Source organism: Rattus rattus, chromosome 8 (assembly GCF_011064425.1).
Source record: "Rattus rattus isolate New Zealand chromosome 8, Rrattus_CSIRO_v1, whole genome shotgun sequence".
In the NCBI taxonomy this organism is placed as follows: domain Eukaryota; kingdom Metazoa; phylum Chordata; class Mammalia; order Rodentia; family Muridae; genus Rattus; species Rattus rattus.
In genome coordinates, this window is record NC_046161.1 from 89,973,221 (window position 1) to 89,989,386 (window position 16,166).

Genomic DNA, 16,166 nt, shown 5'->3' on the forward strand with positions numbered 1-16,166 from the left:
ATTCCACCAACTACTTATTCACAAGTATGTGTTTGAGTCTCTCGCTCTGTGTACAGTTTTTTTTTGGGGGGGGTTGTTGCATTTGTTTTGTTTTGTTTTTGCTATGTGCTCCTTTTCTTTCTTTTTTGTATTTGTTTTTATGGTTCAAAATAATAAATTTGTATTGTCTGCCTAGACCTTTTCTCCCACCTGCAGGGTTAAATCCAACTGCTTGCAGTTCTTTCAAACTTTACATACACACTCCAAATGTTCTTCATTCTGAACCCATAACCACCAATCACCTTATACCTTCCCTTCATAGGCCCTTCCATGATTTCTGGTCATTTTGCTTATCATCTGCTTATTTTTCTCACCAAATGAAGGCAATGCCTATGCAAATTTATTATAATATTACCTGACCTAGTGCAGCTTATGTGCAGAGCATTCATTTGTTGAATGAAAAAAAATGGATGGAGGGATGGGTGGATGGATGGATGGATGGATGGATGGATGGATGGATAAGTGGGTGGATGAATGAGTGGATGGATGGATGGTGGATGGATGAGTGGATGGATGAGTGGGTGGATGGATGAGTGGGTGGATGGATGGATGGATGGATGGATGGATGAATGAGTGGGTGGATGGTGGATGGATGGATGGATGGATGGATGGATGAGTGGGTGGATGGATGGATGAGTGGATGGATGGATGGATGGATGGAGAAGTGGATGGATGGATGGATGGATGGAGTGGATGGATGAGTGGGTGGATGGATGGAGGTGTGAGTGGATGGATGAGTGGGTGGATGGATGGATGAGTGGGTGGATGGTGGATGGACAGGCAGATGATTTCATTATGTTCTTTCCCAGGTGCCTAGGGAGTGCAACTCTTTTCCTTCCATAGAACATGCAGTTTAAGCACTTTGCCCAAGGCCTGGCAAAAGAAAGTTGTTGAACAAATGTGTGTTTGAGTTTGCTGGATAGAAAAACTTAACTCCTAACCTCACCTATTTTCTTTCCCATTTCTTATTGTGAAAATTCATTTTTCAAAGTGGAGTCATTCCTATCTTATCCCATCTTAAAGGAATCTCCTCTCCACAGGAGACACTATGGCTATGCACATTCACGGCAAGAACTGTATCATTAAATCAATCCACTCACAAAGGCTCCCTGGCTTTAAGAATAGTTTTACGTAGTAACTAGCAACAGAGCTGCTATGACCATTAGACTGGCTTTATATAGTCCTTTCTGCCGCTTGCCAGCTTTCTAAAGCAATAAAGCCCCCCCCAACCCCCAAAAAACCCACCTCCCTTCAATTCAAAGTGATTGAGACTCTCTTAGTAAAACCCACGACTTTTTCTGTGTTCACCGAACAGTATTAGGGACCATTCCAGTTTTATACACGTATGTCCCTGGTTTCTAATCCTGACCTTTGTTCCCAAATAAGTTTCTTTTTTGGAAATTCATGCTTGTGTTTCCGTTTTGCGTTTTAAAAGATAATTTGTGAATTTGATTATTTGCTTATTTGTATATGTGAGTTTGTGTGGACGTCTGTGTGCCCTGATCTATTACCCTCCTCCTATTCATATTACATCGGGGTCTCTCTCCACACCTGAGGCTCATGCTTTCGTGGACAGTCTGGAAGCCTCAGGGGCCATCCTGTCTTCACCTTCTTCTATCCGTACTGGGAGGCATGCACGAGATGTCCACCTGGTTACATGGGTTCTGGAATCTGAACTTTGGTCCTGATGCTTGTGCAGTGAGTTCCCTTAACTCCCGAGCCATTGAGGGTGACAGTGTTATGAACTCTGCTATTTGAATAGAGGGAGGAATTGACCTCTAGGCTTGACCTTAATTCAGGCAGGAGCTACAATCCTGATCTCTCCCCACCCCCATCACTCTGTGTAGTAACAAGTGCTAATAGAGGGGGCCTGAAAACAGAACACAAGCAGCAGGCTCTCACCTCAAGCATTTTTCTCTCAGAAGCGACCCTATTCTTTCTTCCCATGGCCATTGATAAGAGAGGCCAAAGAGCTTATTTTTTTTCTATATCCTGGTGTCATAGTTGCCATTCTATTGCTGTGAAGAGACCCCATGACCAAGGCAACTCTTATAAAAGGAAGTGTTTTATTGGAGGGCTTGCTTACAGTTTTAGGGGATTAGTCCTTGATCTTTATAGCAGGAAGCAGACAGACATGGTGCTGGAGTAGTAGTTGAGAGCTTCACATCCTGATCCGAAGGCATCAGGCAGAGAGATAGAAGCATATGTGGGCTTGGCATGGGCTTTTAAAATCCGTAGCCCAACACCAGTGACACACCTCTTCTAACATGGCCATACCTCCTAATCCTTCTCAAACAGCTCCACTCACTAGGGTCCAAGCATTTAAACATATGAGCCTATGTGGGCCATTCTCATTCAAACTACCACACCCAGGGACTCTATGAATGGACAAGAGGTGTATATTAATGCAAAAGGAAATGAGTCCAATAGTTGTTATATCAACTGCATGTGGCACTGTAACAGATTAGTACACATTTGATGGGTAACAATAGCAGAAATATCAAAATTCTACCTGTTAGAAATCTGATGTCAGTCTCCATTAACCAAAGCCAAAGCATCAGTAGGTCATTGCTCCTTTCAGGGGACTTACAGGAGAACCTGTCCCCATCCCTCCCAGCTATTCATGACTACAAGTCAAGTATTCTTGACTTACGGATGTATCACCCCTGTTTCTACCCCCAGCTTCCTCAGCTTTCCCCCTTCAGTTCGTATCAACAGAAAATTTCTCTTTGTCCCCCTCTAAGGAAACATGTGGAATGAAATTATAATCCTAGCTAGGCCATACAAAAGAACACAATCCAGGTATCTTATTGAGAGGCTGTAAGCCTAGATCAGGCAGATTTTTGAGCTATTCTAACTCATTCCCCAGCTATAAAGTCCCTTGCTGTTTCTTCTGGCCACATGTTCAAGGTCCTCTCCTCTCATTGCAGCCTCTTCCGTCTTCCCCCTCCCTTTTCCTACAATGCATTCCCTTCTGCCACATTCCTCAAGTCCCTCCTTTCTCATACAATAAAAGGGACGCCAATTTCTGGAGCCTCTACATTTTATGCTGATGCAAATAAATTGGGAAAGGCAGTATGTAAGTCAAAAAAAATATAAGTAAGATGGTTGAGAGTCCTTATAATTCAGTTCAAAAACCAGAGTTATATGTAGCTCTTATGGTGTTATTAGATCTTCAAGAATCTAAATATAGTGACTGACCCTCAATATGCAGAAAGAGTTGTTTTACATACAGAAACTGCTGAATCACAGGGTGATTCCAAATTTACTTCACCCTTTATTCAACTACAACAAGGATTCAGAAATAGAAAACAGTTATTATATATAACACACAACAGACTCCTTACAGGTCTACTAGGCCTGCTAGCACACAGTAATGATGAAATTGATCAGTTATTGACAGGAAGTGGGCTAGACGATTCAGAATCTCATTAAAAAAATGCAGTGTTAACTGCAAAGATTTGAAACAGGAATCTTCTATCACTTGGTAACAAGCCAAGAGGATTGTAAAGTCGTGCCCCACATGTTCTATCTATAACCAAACTCCATTACCTGCAGAAAGGAGCCCTAAGGGTACACAAAGAAATGAAATGTAGCAAATGGATGTGTTTCATTTTACAGAGTTTAGTAAACTAAAACATGTGAATTATAGACATATATCGGGATTTCAATGGACGACTGCTTTACCTTCTGAAAAGGCTGATTCTGCAGTTATGTTACAATTCTGTTGGAAGTTATGACCATTATGGGAATACCTACACAAATTAAGACCGGCAATGCTCCAGCACTAATTGTCTCTAATTAGTGAAGTAAATTTTTTTTACATATTATGGTATAAAACATGTTACAGCACACCACACAATCCTACAGGACAGGCAATTGTAGAGAGATCTAACTGTACTTTTAAAGAAATGCTTAACAAACAAAAGGAGGTAACAAAGACACCCCCTCCCCAGTGATAGATTACATGGTGCTTTATTAACTCTAAAATATTTGAATGCTAATGAACAAAAACCACAGATGCTGGGAGGTATTGGATTGGGGGCGGAGGGGAGCACCTCCTGAACTAACTAAACCAGCCTGTTTATTTTTTATATGTCCTAACCTCAGAATGGAAAAAAATGTGTTATGCTGGGGGAGAGGTTCTGCCTATATTTCCACAAGAAATATAGAACAGTGATGGGTTCTGTATTAGTCAGGGTTTCTATTCCTGCACAAACATCATGACCAAGAAGCAAGTTGGGGAGGGAAGGGTTTATTCAGCTTACAGTTCCACATTGCTGTTCATCACCAAAGGAAGTCAGGACTGGAACTCAAGCAGGTCAGGAAGCAGGAGCTGATGCAGAGGCCATGGAGGGATGTTACTTACTGGCTTGCTTCCCCTGGCTTGCTCAGCTTGCTCTCTTATAGAATCCAGGACATCAGCCCAGGGAGGGCACCATCCACAATGGGCTGGGTCCTCCCACCCCCACCACTACCTAGAAAATGCCTTACAGCTGGATCTCATGGAGGCATTTTCTCGACTGAGGCTCCTTTCTCCGTGGTAACTTCAGCTTGTGTCAAGTTGACACACAAAACCAGCCAGTACACGTTCCTTCCAAATTGATAAAACAAAACAAAACAAAACAAAGCAAAACAAAACACCAGACATGACAAAGGGAGACCCCCTGAAGATCTTGGCTATAGACAAGAAGAAACAAATCAGGACCAAAATCAGGTAATTTGCATATGGTGATCCTGTATTTGGGAACAGCTCTAAGACCGGCTGAGACCCCCCCCCCAATGTCTCCAACTAAAACATCAGCTTGCATAGCCAATAAATCTTGTTGGCTACCGACTTTCCATAACTTATTACTGCATGCCATCCTTTCATATGGCATGAATGAAGAGTTATAGTGCAGTTTGGTTATATAATCAAACTAGCTAAAGACAAAAACAAACAAACAAACAAAAACCCACAAGTCTTTCACCTGCTCAGATAGAGAGCAGAAAGTCTCCATGGGCTAAGCTGTGTACTTTGCACAGCCCATACATTGTTGGTACAGAACTATGTGTTACTTGTAAGAAATGATGCTTTCAGAAAATGAAAACTAAGGTAACAGCCCTAACAAGATCCACCCTTGAGGATGCTGGGACACCTGATCCCGCCTGGAACTGCTCCAGTGCCATTTCTCAACAGACTTGCTTCCGGAACAGCTACGGAAAGCTGACCCAGATGATCTCGATTCATCCAGACTTACAGACTGAGTCAGTCAGGACTTCACTTAAGCCTGAACTTTCTCAGCACACAGACTGGACAACAAATGATGGCAACGAGCTTTCTTCTGACTTAGCCAGTTCTCAATTTCCTTTGAGCCCTACCCCCCCCCAAGAAATTCTTCACCCCAATTCACCGGGAAGCAATTATAAGAGACCACTGTCCCAGTCCCTTTGGGTCATTTTATGAGCTATAGATATGTTGTCATTTTAGGGGATGGTTACAAATAGCTATGGTCTTGGACAGGGAGGTGAGGAGAGAAAAGAAGATACCATGGCATAGGTGAAGGTGAGGACAAGGTCAGTTGGAGTAAGAGCAGCCCAGGTGTAACGTGTCAAGTTATATCTGGGGATTTTTAATAGGGAAGTAGACAAGATAGGGTAGAGGACTGATATCTGCCCAGCTCTGGTGCTTTTAAGACTATTATAAGTATAAAGGTTTTGTGTCTTTTATCTGGGAACTGAATGATGTAAGGTGGGGTAGAACACCTTGAATAATTTTTACCACAACAGATATATACGATTGCCTTCAAGTCATGCTGATAATTGAAAATAATCTCTCCATTTTGAAACCTTTAACTTAGACACTCCTGCAAATGTTCTATTCTCATTCAACGGTCACAAATTCTGGAGATTAGGAAATACCTTTGGTGGTAAGGTAAGTAAGAAAGGTGGTTTTTAACCTACTCAACTGAGCAGGAACCATGAAGATTTTCTCTCAATAATCTAGATGAAGAGACACAGAAACTATGTGGTAGAAGCTTGAAGTAAATAGAGCTTGGGAAATTTCAGCCTTTTCCAACTGTGTGCTCGGTCATGAGTCAGTGGAGAAATCCAGTGGGCAGAGAAAGGAAACAGGGCCAATCTCAGAAGCAGAGAGGGGGCTATCTGGACCTAGATGAGAAAGGTGCTGCCCTCCCAGAGAGCCTCCCACTCTCCTATCCGAGGACCCTGGCAGTCATGGTAGGAAATTTCTGTTCCTTCTGTGGGGAGAAGGAGAACATAGGAAGGGTGCAGCCTCTCCTCGGATGAGCAAAGCAGAGGAGAGTGCCTGTAAGATTAGGGCTGGTGGAACCACTTACTGCCTCCCCCCCCCCCGGCATTATCTGTTTATCTTTAGTATTCCGCAGGACACTCTGTCTATCCTGACAGCATCCACTGGAATACATTTCCACATTTGCAAGCCAAGGCTACATCTTTCTGTGATGACAGGTGTACTCTATGTCCCGTAGCACAGGGGAAGAAATGTCAAAGTCAATGAAGCCGGATCCGTCTTGCCACCCAGCTGTAGGTGACTCAAACGCAGAGCAACCGTCCATGTGTGTCACGTCCATCACGGGTATAATCTGTACTAGAGGATGCTTGTCCCCTTTGATCCCGAGAGCTGGCTGTTGTTGGGTTTGGTATGTGGAACATTTTGTCTGAGGGACGTGTTGGCCTGGGTTGAAAGTAATTCCAGACATCTCAGAACTGGGTGGTCTGTCACACGGCTATTTTTCAATCTTGTCTGGACCCAGGAAGTCCTTTGGACTGAGATCCGGGATTTTTAAAGGTTAATAAGCCCATTGGCAATTTCCTTCATGGGAGACAGTTTTGATGGCTTTGACTTCTATCTAGTTCCCAGGAGAGAGATCTGTGCATAATTTCACTTTAGACTTAGGGCTTCCATGTTCTGAAGGTTCCCAAGGCCAGGTCTTGGGAAGGTTGGCCCTAATTGCTGCCTGTGGGGAGTCAGGACAAAATGTATGTTTTGGGGGTGTCCCAAATGTATGCCTGTGTGTATATTTAAGTATCTGTGTGGTATATACACACGTATGTGCATGTTCAAGGAATACTCATGAACTTGCATTGTACATGTATGTGGGCATTTGGGGTGGGTATGTGATGTGTGAGTGAATGCACGAGTGTGGGTGTAAGTGTGAATGTGTGCACATGCCCTTGTGTGTGACCACAGATGCAAGCATTCCATAGCGTGTATGCCAAGGTTGGACGACAACCTCAGGTGTCATTTCCTACCTTCTGCCTTGTTAGAAATATACTCTTGTTATTTGCTGCTGTGTACACCAGGCAAGCTGGGCCACAAGTTTCTAGGGAGTCTCCTGTCTCTGTCCTTCATCATTGCCTCAGGAGCTGGGATTACAGACCCCTGTGTCAGTGCCACCAAGCAGCATGCAGTCAGCAACCCTGTGACCGTCATCCCTTTTCCTTCTCATCTGAATGGGTGGCATTTATTCTACCTGCTTTATTAAAATGTCCAGGACTACAAATCAAATGAATTTATCTGAATAATACTCCAGGGAAACGAATGACCAGATAAAGACTCACATGTCTCTGGCTGCTGTAGTAAGCCAACCCCATCCATTAAGTGGTCCTCGGAAACATCCTTGTCCAATTAGCTGCTTCTACACGGGTGTGCCTTACAGCGATGCCAGAAATCAACCCCTTTTTGCTGTAATCAACATACATCTGCCCAGGAAAGAAAAGAACACATAACCATCCATGATTCCTCAGTGAAGTTGACAGACTTTTTATATTAATTATATTATATTAATATGATATATTATTTTTATAACCAGGATTATTCAGATAAATTAGCATACAATAAACTGCACATATTTAAAGCATAAAACTTATTAAGTTTTGAGATATATACCCCATACAACTGTAGCTATAGTCAAAGCAATGACCATAATAGCCACCATCCCAAAAGCCTCCTTGTGCCTCTGTATATATTTAGAGGCTGTGAATGGCAAAGTCTATGTGTTCTTGTGTATGTGGGTGTGCATGCATATGTGTGGCGGCCAGAGGTTGCCTTCAAGAGTCTCCCTCAATTGCTCTCCAGCCTGTGCTTTGAGATATAGTCTCTCAATGAGACTTGAGCTCAATATTGGAAAGACTAACTTACCAGCAAGTCTCAGAGACCTTCCTGTCGGTACCTCCCCAGGGCTGGGGATTATAGGCCTGCACCAGTGTGTTTGCCTTTTTCTGTCAATGGCGGTTATTTGAACTCAGGTCCTTGTGCTTATGTGAGATGCTCTTTGCTAACTGAGCCATTTTCAGGCCACCTCCTGCTCCTTATTAATCTCTTCCTCTTTCTACATAACCCTATCCCTCTTATAAGTAATGCTTAATTTCATCTTAGATTGTTTTGCATTGTCTAGAGTTTTATATAAAAGGGATCCCTTGTTATTTATACTCCTTTTGGTCTGGCTTCTTTCACTTAGCACAGTTATTTTAAGACTTACCCAATAGTTACATGCACCTATTGTTCTCCTTTTCACTGTTGAGTAATATTCCACTGTATAGATGTACTATGGTGGTTCGGATAGGAATGGCCCCATAGACTCATGTGTTTGAATGCTTGGCTCAAAGGGAATGGCACTATTAGGAGGTGTGGCCTTGTTAGAGTGGGTGTGGACTTGTTGGAGGAAGCGTGTCACTATGGGGCAGGCTTTGAGGTCTCCTATGCTCAAGCTGCACCTACTGTTGTAAAAGTTAATATAAATTCTAGCTAGCCTGTATAAGAGACACACAGTCCAGGTGTTTTATTTACAAACTGTAAGCCTAGATTGGGCAGGTTTTGAAGCTATTCTAACTTACATTTCAGACATACATGCCTTGTCACTTGCTGTTTCTCCTGGTCTCCTGCTCAGGGTCTATCTCCTCTCGTGGCTGCCTCCTCCTCTCCCTGTGTCCTTTCTTCTCTTCTCCCCTCTTTACCTGCCACAATCTAGCCAGGTAACTGAAAACCCGCCTACCTCTCTTAATTGCCAATTCAAGGTCTTTAGTCTTTTATTGACCAGTTAATTTGGGGATCAAGGTTCACACAACAAAAGCCGATGTACGTATTTCCTCGTGGGGGTGAGTAACCAGATCTTGGGGACCAGTATTTTGAACTCGCATACATGGTGCACCAGGCCAACCCCTTACACAGTGTGGTACACAGTCTTTCTTTGCTGCCTGAGGATCTGGATGTAGAACTCTCGGCTCCTCCAGCACCAAGTCTGCCTACACGCCACCATGTGTCCCACCCTGATGATGCTGGACTAAACCTCTGAAGCTGTAAGCCATCCTAGTTAAATGGTTCCCTTTATAAGAGTTGCCATGGTCATGGTGTCTCTTCACAGCAATGAAACTCTGAGACCTCATATTGTTATCTCTTCAGTTGTGTGGGCACTCGAGATCGTTTATAATCTGCCCCCATGAGTGTTTCTGTGGAGGTCCTTGGACGTATGTTTTCAATTCTCTTGGGTAAACTCCCAGGAGTGTACAGTGATTGGTTTAACGTCTGACGTCTTAACACAGTTAGAGTACTTTGCATGTCCCTTAGCAGCATATGGTTTTGTCCTTTTACTATCCTATCCTCACCAACACATTACCCTTTCCCATTTGAGTTACTTTTAAAATTTTGTGTGATGTTCACATTTGTGTGTTTATGTGTGCACATGTGTGTATGCATGTTTCATTCACCTGTATGTACCAATTGTTACGGAGTCACTTGTCAAAAAGATTGTCTTTTCCTTGCTAAATGGTATGTGTGCCTTTACAAAAACAAACAAACAAACAAACCAGTTGGCCGTTCATGTGTGGGCCTTTGTGGTGTTTCTGTTCCACTCTATTGTCTTAGTTTTGTATTTTTATGCCACTAATGCAGATTCAGCAACCTCGGTTTTAGAGCGACTCCTAAAAAAACAAAGAAACAAACAAAAAAACCCTGGCAATGCTATCCCTCCAATTCTGCTCTCTTTCCCTTCCCTAAAGCTGTTGTAATTGATTTATGCCCTTTGCATTGTCCATGTAAGTTTTAAAATCTGTTTTCAGATGTCTACAGAAATCCTCCTGGAATTTTTAATGAAAATATGTCAACTCTACAGACCGGTTGGGAGAGAATGTGTGTTTTAGTGAAAGTGGGTCTTTAACCTACAAACAACACTTTTCTCTTCATTTACCTATGTTCATGAAAGATGTTTGTCTTAGTCGGTGCTTTATTGCTGGGGAAGAGATGCCATGATTGGGGCTTACAGTTTCCCAGATTTAGTCCGTCTTCCTCATGGTGAGGAGCAAGGTGGCACACAGGCGGACATGAGAGTCCTGCATCCAGATCTGAAGGCAGCAGGGAAAGAGAGACATTGGGTCCGGCTTGGGCTTTTGAAACCCACCCCCAGTGACACACTTTCTCCAACAAGGCCACGCCTACTCCAATACGGTCACACCTCCTAATCCCGCTCCCTAAGCATCCAAATATATGCATCGATGGGCCATTCTTATTCAAACCATCACATTCCACTCCCTAACCTCCTTAGGCTTGTACACGAATGCACTCAGTCCAGCATCACACGTCCCCATAGTTTATCACAGTATCAGCACTGGGCAAAAGTTCAAAGTCTCTGTTGAGACTCAAGACGCTCTCTTAACTGGAACCCTGTAAACTACAAAAGCAGATCCTATACTTCCAATGTACAATGGCACAGAGAACACACTACCATCCCATAGGGGAGCATAGTGAAGAAATATCGGACCAACATAAGACCAGAAACCAGCTGGGCAAACTCTAAACTCTGCATCTCCAGGTCTGATGGCTTCAGGTCTCCGATTCCTCTCAGCTTTGTTGACTGTACTGTATTTCTCTCTCTTGGTTCCACTTCCTGTCAGTAGCTCTCCTCAGCAGGTGTCCTTTCGCTTTGCTCTGACGTCTCCACCATCTTGGGTCTCCAAGGCAACCCAGTATTCACCTTCACAGCCTCACACAATGGCCTCTCTGAGCCTCCATGCAGAAACACCCCTATACATGCCCGGTCTCAGCAGCTTTCTGTAGCCACAGAAGATTCCACAACCTCTTTCTTGTATCCTTGACTCTAGACCAGAATCATGCGGCAGACACTGGCAAGTCCTGCTGCTTGCTGGGGCTGGAACACCCCCCCCTCCGCTCCCCCTCCCCAGTTCGAATACATTTTCACCAGTTTTCTGTTTTTGATAGTTTCCTTCACTGCATACGTTTGACTGTCCTGGAATTTGATCTGCAGACCAGGATGGCCTTGAACCCAGAGATCAGTCTACCTCTGTTTCCCGAGTGCTGGGATTAAAGGCATGGACCACTATGCCCAGTCCTAGGCTTTTAAAAGTTATTTAGGGGTAAATGATCATTTGGAGAAAGAAAGATGGTGGCAGGATTCGTGGTGCTGCAAATGGAAGCGACCTGGACCTGCTTCCTTGGGGAATCCTATGAAGTCTTGCAGCCAACAACAGACCACGATGTGTCATGTGCTCATCAATATTCTCTGCTGAGAAAGGATCTCAGATGCCATGGCATTGTCCACTCTCTGTCATGGAGAGATGAGACTGGAGGTCAGGGAACATGTCTATGTCAGGAGTGGATTCCCATGTAGTGACCTGAGAGATCAGTGCAATTTTGCCTCTCTCTCTCTCTGTCTCTCTCTGTCTCTGTCTCTCTCTGTCTCTCTCTGTCTCTCTCTGTCTCTCTCTGTCTCTCTCTGTCTCTGTCTCTGTCTCTGTCTCTCTCTCTCTCTCTCTCTCTCTCTCTCTCTCTCTCTGAGACAGTGTGACAGATGGATAGAGGGGGTTGTTCTTTTTATTGCCTGGTCTTTCTGGTAAGATAGTCTGACATATCAAAAGTGTTGGGGTTACAGGTGTGCCCCCCACATGCCTGTCCAATGTTTACACCCCTATCATCCTAGTAAATGCTCAGTTCTCAGTGGCAGCTCCTAATTGTCCATTTAAGTTAGTATCATGCCCTCACTGTGTACATCAGAATAATCAATACCCCCCTCAAACTTGCTGATAATTAATTTTGCTTACAAATCTGCAAACCTGGCAGAACTTAGAGGAGGGACAGATCATTATTGCTGTCTTTTATAGTCCCTGGGGTGACACAAAGACTGGCTAGGGTAGCTGAGGAAGAGCTCAAGGCAAGGGTGGGTCCTCGTGCCAAGGTTCAAAGGCTGCTGAATGACAGAGTGGCTTAGCACCCACATCTGGTTGCTCTAGAATGCATTTCCTTGTGGAGCCAGGCACCCCCAGGCTCTGTCCAGGACTAGCAGGATGAATTTGCCTATGACTTCACCTTTCTGAAAGTCAGTTTCTCTCCCACAAAGTGAGAGAGAACATATGTCTTTCAGCGTTGTTTGGGGCTTACGTGATAACCGTCCTCAAGGGTTTGTTGGGTGCAGAGAAGAACCTAATGAGTAGCACTCGATAAAACATGGTGTTTTACCTGTTTTCATTACAGCTTTTTCCAAAGAACTTTATAGCGGGAAAGGGCACGGATAGTGGTTATGGGTGCAGGTGAAGAACGGAAACGCAGAAAGGAGCGATGCTGGAGAAGTGGACAGGGATGTCCTGGTCCTCCCATTAGGAGGGACTGCGCTGTGCGATCAGAGTTTCACTCCTTACTCAATGCTTAGCCGAGCTCTCCTAGAGTGGCACTAGATGGCGCTGTGGGACCGCTATGGGTACCCAGGCTGGCCCAATGGCCCTCCCTGGAGGTTTAGCTTTGGGCATCCTTCCAGGCTAGGCCTGAGCAGGCCTGCCAATTCCATATTCCAAGGTCAGCATCTTCCCTAGGGACAGAGAGCATCCTTTTGCCTGTAGTCTCATGTGTCTTCTCCACTGGCTTGGAGGACAGACAGACGGACAGACAGACTACCAACTTTCCCCTCCTTCTAGCTAGAAGCCAGGTGTGTTTTGGAGTTGGGGTGGTGGTACAAGAACATCCTTCTGGGAGAGAGGGTGGCCTATCTGCAAAGACATTTTATATCTCCCAAACCCAAAATCCCAGTGTCTCCTTTCTGGTTTTGGATCTTAATTATAAATTTTTATTATACCCCGCCCATTTTTTTGGACTTCTTTTTCTACTTAGAAGGACTAGTCTAGCACTTGGACCCCCACTGTGCCTAAACCTTTGTCATGAGTCTCTCAAAGTAGAGTAGAGGAGGGAGAGAGCAGGCATCAGGTGTCCACCGGAGCTCTGTCTCTACAGTCCTTGATAACAGTGAACAGGTGAGTGTGTCTTGGGGGAGCCTTGGGCCTATTGGCGTGTGGGAGGCATCTGTGTTATGTGGTTAACACATATACACAAACAATAACTGGCTTCGGCAGGCGTGGGAAATGCAGCCATAGCTGGGTAGACATCAGGGGAGGTCACAGGCTCTAAGTCAGACAGAATCAAGCACACTGAAAGTGAACTCATGTGATCCAAGCGATGATTGGAACCATGCAGGTGAGTGGAACCCCGCCTTCATAGACAAGAGGAGATGACAGAGCCCAATTGGGGGTGTCTTCAGTGCAGAAGCCAAATTCGAACCCAGCACTGCCTGCCACCACCACTTCTGTGACCCTAAGTCTCAGTCACAGAAGAGGGCCAGTGTAAGGATCAGCAGCGACAGAGAAACGGGTTCTGGAAACCGCTGTGTTTCGCCCTGCCCTCGATGAGGCTGAGTTACTGATCCTCCTCCAGTTCCTCTTGACCCTTGAAAAGAGCAGAGAGTCAGGATGACCTCATGCTTCTGTCTCCGGAGGACGACTGGCCAGGCACAGCATTTACACAGCTCAGTGCTGTTCACAGGCATGCACGTTCCTGTCTGCGCTGGTCACACTGCGAAGTCCTTGAGGTTTCATCTTTCATCCCCTAGAAAGGCAGGTAATTCAAGCCCAAAGTCCGTCTGAGATATCTCAAGAGAAAATCTGGTCTGCACAACCCAGGACAGCCCAATACACATGCACGTGCACACACACGCAAACACACAGATACACAGACACACACAAACACACACAAACACACACAGACACACACTCAGACACACAGACACACACACACACACACACACACACACACACACACACACACACACACACACACACACACACACACACACACACACACACACACACACACACACACACACACACACACACACACACACACACACAAACACAAACACAAACACACACACACACACACACACACACACAAACACAAACACACACAAACACACACAGACACACAGACACAAGCACACACAGACACACACACAAGCACACACTCAGACACACTCAGGCACACACACAGACACAGTCAGACACACACACACACACAGCACACACACAGACACACTCAGGCACACACAGACACACTCAGACACACAGGCACACGCACACAGACACACACAGACGCACTCAGACACACACACACACACACACACACACACACACACACACACCATGCTCACACTCGAGAAATGGAGAGCCTACGATGGGAAGTCACATGAACCCATAGGACTCTCTGCCTACATGCCAGCCTCCGAGGCTGTGGCGTACAGCCTGGCTTCAGTGTCTGCCTGTACCACAACCTCACCATCAGTCCTTGGAACTGCCCCCATCTCCTCCCGAGGCCTTGGCTGTTGCCAGGAGGTCTTGGGAAATTGTGGAGTGAAGAAGTCTCTGCGGGCTTTATCTGCCCTCAGCTGATAGTTTCCTGAGATGCTCACATCACAGTGGCTGGAGCTTTGGGTGGCTTTGGACAACTCTCTTGAATTGCTGTGAGCCCCAGCAACAGAAAGACAGGAATATGACACTTGGAAGAACTGAGTAGGCCTACAGACCCATGTGCAGGAGGCTCTGGAAGAAAGGCGGAGTCTGTTCATGTCTCACGCTCCACCCTCCCTCAGGATGAAGGTAGAAGCTGGGGTTCCAGGAGACTCAGCTTATGCAGTTTGAGCTCAAAAAAAGGTGCGGGCTGAGATTCAGGAGCAGTTTTACATGTCATGTGCTCTTCTCCTTATGTCAGAGCCTGGCAAGGCTCCTGAGTCAGGAAAATGTCAGAAGTCACTCCCCTTCTGTGTCCCCTGTCCCCTTCTGTGTCCCCTGCCCCCTTGGGGATCCCCTGGATAACTTCCAAGGCACACTTTGTCAATCCGTGTCTCTCCATGTGCAGTACAGGGTGAGACTTGCTCAAAGCCGTGCTTGGGGCTATCACAGGACTAGTGGGGAAGGGCGGTGTGCCATTTAGTGAAGAGCTTTGCTCCACAGTGCGGGAGGAAAGAAGCAATGTGTTCTTACTGCACACAAGCCAAACCTCTGCCCTCAAAGCCAAGTGAGCTCAAGACACCGGGCCCAAAGCAAACCTGAGGGCTGACGCTGGGATTCTGCGGAGGAGGCCTTTGAAGTGAGAGCTCCCCCCACCCTCCCTGGCTCTGGCAGCTCCCACAGCCCGGCCAGATGAAAGAGGAGAAGGGCTCTGTTGTGGTTTGACACATGCCCCAGATGTCAGGTTGCAACTCTGTTGAACAATTAGCTCTCGGAGGTGGCAGCTGTGTGCAGTGAGGACCAGGCTTAGAACTGGGGTGCCCAGGTCCCAGGGCCAGCCATATCCCCACACTCCCCTCTGGAGAACTATCCAGCATTTCCAGTAACCTGGAGATGACACTAGCATAGGTCATCTTGGGGTAGGCAGGTTGAGCAAATAAAGGCTCGATATATCCAGATAAACGTGAACCTCCAATAATACTTTCATACGTGAACCCCACAAAACAGACATTTAAGTACATACTTGTACCAAAAATACTATTCAACATTTATTTGGGATTCCAATTTAACTGGTCATGCTGTATTTTATTTGGCAAACTTATTCCTACAAGAGATTTCATAAGCAGTGTTGAGGGTGGAGGGGCTTTGAGACTGCAACGTGCTTTGAGAGTGTAACACGGGAGATACTCTACTGCAAATTAAAGGGTTGCTTTTTTAATTCCAACTTCCAAACCTCCCTCTCTTCTTCCTACTCCTCTGGGATATCTACCTTTCTGATATGCTTCCCCTCCCTTCCCACTGAACCCTGTCTCCCTCCGACCTCTCACATC